This window comes from Euleptes europaea, chromosome 9, assembly GCF_029931775.1.
Source record: "Euleptes europaea isolate rEulEur1 chromosome 9, rEulEur1.hap1, whole genome shotgun sequence".
Lineage (NCBI taxonomy): Eukaryota > Metazoa > Chordata > Lepidosauria > Squamata > Sphaerodactylidae > Euleptes > Euleptes europaea.
Genome location: NC_079320.1, coordinates 93,089,987 through 93,093,560, shown reverse-complemented (window position 1 = coordinate 93,093,560; position 3,574 = coordinate 93,089,987).

Sequence of the window (3,574 nt, the reverse complement as noted above, 5' to 3'; positions counted from 1 at the left end):
CATTTCATATATGTATAAAAAGAAGCCCACTTTTCCTGAAATTGGTCGGTAGATTCACTGAGTTTGGGATTTAATTCATCAGTCATTTTAGCCATTGCTGCATATTCCAGGAGTTTTTCTTTCCAATCATCAATTTCAGGTATGTGGGTTTGTTTCCATGTTCTTGCTAGGATTATTCTGGCAGCTGTTGTAGCATACTTAAAAACGTCATGCAGTTTTTGAGGTAAATCTAACGGTACTATACTGAGTAGGTAAAATTTGGGGTCGAATATAAACTTCATATCTAACATCAATTGTAGTTCACGATGAACTTTTTTTCCAGTAGAGTTGTCGCTTTGGACACGTCCACCAAACATGAAAATAAGAACCGTCTGATTCTTGACATTTCCAACATGCGCCTTTTCCCCCTGGAGTTGTCATTTGAGAAGGCCTATTGGGAGTCAGGTACCATCTGTAGAAGGTCTTGTACCAATTTTCTTTAACTTCTTGGGAAACAGTATATTTCAATTCGGAGGAGCAAAGTTTTTCCCATGAGTGAGTCCATCTTGATCATTTCTCCAAGATTTTGCATCCACTTTATCATGTTTGTTTTCACTTGTTCTTCTTCTGTATCGTATTTCAGGAGAAGTTTATCTATTTTTCCTAATATGTGTGAATCATTTTTAGATATTAACTGCTCAAATTCAGTTAGTTCACGGAATGGTTGTGGATATGAGCAGTCTTTTTGCAGATTGGATCTCAATTGTCAAAAAGTTAACCAATTCAACTTTTGAAATTTTTCTTGAAGTTTGATCATATCCTTGATTTCACCCGTAGACTCTATCATGTCGTTGTAGGTGAAACGAACACCCGGTTTTAGTTTAACATTATCACGATAAGCTTCAGTTGGTGACATTACAGATGGTGGAGAAGGACTTATTCTCTTTTTATATCTTTTCCAAATTTTCAATAACACTGTTTTGACATCGCAATCTTCTTGTACTTTATCTTTTTGGCTTTTTGAATTGGGGTCCCACAATCTCTGGCTTTTGTCTTCTGGGTTTCTGGTTTTTTTCCTGTGGTTATTCTGTCTCTCACAGCGACGACGCACCCACCGTTAAAATTAAGGACGGGTCCTTTCTTCGTCAGAGGGCAAAGGGGCGAATTCAGCAGGGGATCAAATGCTTTCCCCCCTCACCGTACCTCGCTATCCATACCCGTGCGTCCGAAAGGATTGCCGGCGCGGACCCCGAGACACGAAAAGCCGCCGAGAGGGTGATTTCAAAACGTCGGCATAAATAGAAGTCTCGGATGGCTCAACCGTGGCGTTCGGCCCGTGGCCGCCTAGTCCTCGGGGCTCGCCGACCGAACCGGGCCACTTTGAGAGTTAGCTCCGTGTCCTTCTCTGCGAGCCTGTTAGAGAGACGGCTTGCTCTGGATCTCCCTGGTACGGCCCCAAGTGAATGGCCGGGAAGGGAGGGGAAAACCACTACAAGGGGGCTGAAAAAGGGCACCGAGTCCAGGAGCACCTTAAAGACTAACAAACGTATTTTCCGGTAGGGTATGAGCTTTCGTGAGCCACGGCTCACTTCTTCAGATACAGCTAGAATGTGAATCCATCGGTCTTTAAGTAGAGGACCAGTATGTCTATGTGAATAGCGGGCTTGATGGGATGAGGTGTGATATGCAGAAGAGTCTGTGACGTCCAGGGGAGAGATGGGTGTGGAGAAATCAGCATTGGTAATGGGCCATGAACGCAAGGTCTTTATTCAGCCCAGGTCAACGCGTTGCCTTTCGTTTGAAGATCCACAGTGATTCAGCAGTTTCTCTTTCCAATCTCCCCTTAAAATTCCTTTGTAAGAGAACCGCTGCTCTTAAATCTGCAACAGAATGTCCCGGAAGGTTGAAACGTTCACCCACTGGCTTTTGAATATCGTGGTTTCTGATGTCAGACTTATGTCCATTTAGTCTTTGTCTGAGAGACTGACCTGTTTTGTCCAAAGTAGATTGTGGAAGGGCGTTGCTGGCGTGTGATGGCATAAATCCCATTAGAAGATGAGCAGGAATATGAACCTGAGATAGTATGGCTGACATTGGCGGGTCCAGAGATGGTGTTCCTGGAATCTATATGAGGGCAAAGTGGGCACCTCGGTTTGTGGCAGGCCTTGGTGCCAGAGTCCATGTTCTTGTGAAGTAGTTCATCATCATGGGTGAGAAGTTGTTTTAGGTTAGCCGGCTGCCTGCAAGCAAGAAAGGGACACGCGCGCGCGCGCACCCCCCCCACCCCCCCCCCCACCCCAGTGCTTCAGCGAGGGAAGTGTCACAATCCAGCATGGGTTGCAGGTCCTTAATGATACGTTGGACTGGTTTTAGTTGGGAGCTATAAGTGACAACCAGAGGTGCCCCGTTGCCGTTCTCTCTGGGCTTAGCTTGTAGTAAGTTGTGCCTGGGCATCATTCTGGCCTTCTCGATCGTCTTTCGCACCATATCCGCCGGATATTGTAGTTGCGAAAATGTTTGCTGTAGGTCTCTCGAGCGTGTGTCTCTGTCTGAAGGATGGGAGCAGATGCGACTATAGCGTAGGGCTTGGCTATAGACAATGGAATGTCTGATAGGGTCGGGGTGGTGGCTGGACGCGTGTAGATACGTTTGCCGATCTGTCGGTTTCCGGTACAATGTGGTGCTTGTGTGCCCCCCGTGGATCCGTACCGTGGTGTCTAGGGAGTCGATTTCTCGTTCGGAATAATTCACAGTTCGATTGATGGTGGGGTGGAAGTCGCTGAAAGCCTGGTGAAATCTTTCAAGGGCTTCTTTGCCATGACAAAGAAAATGTCATCCATGAATCTCAAGTCAAGGAGAGGTGCCAGTGGGTATGAGTTCAGAAAAGGCCGTTCTAGACCTGCCATGAAAATGTTGGCCTATTGTGGAGCCGTGCGAGTGCCCATGGCAGTGGGTGAAGACAGGGATGCCCGTTAAGCCCGCTCCTTTATGTAATTTCTCTCGAGCCGCCGCTTCGACGAATTCAAGAAGATCAGGTCATCGAAGGGGTTCGGGTAGGAAATGACACCCTAAAAACCGTAGCCCACGCAGGTGACCCTTATGTAGCGGGTAGAGATCCTGAGGAGTCGAAGGAGGTCAAAGGTCATTTGAAGAGGCATGAAAGAAGAATTAATAGGGAGGAATTTGCAAGCGTTAACATGGAAAAGTCAAAGCCTATTGATGCAAGCGATGAGCACAAAGGAATCGATATTAGCGGTTCACAGGACGGGCTGGGAAGCACAAAGGAGGTTCGGGAGGGACATTTGAAAGGGACGGTCAAACGTTTGGGAATACGGTTTGGGCCAGGCAAGAACTAGCGGCGCCAAAACTGAGAGGCGTGGTTACGAAGAGAAAAAAGAACGTCGTGGGGAAATTTTCATCGGCGCTTGTTTCAGAGAGTGAAATGTGTCAATGCGTGCTTCGTGGCAGCTGGAAATTTTCCAGCTCAAGTTTATCCTCCTCCGGAAGGTCCGATGGCACAAGGGATGCGTGAACTCACACGGCTCACGGCAGGGACGAACAAGTCCCCTTTAACGGGAGCTGAGTTTTACCGGAC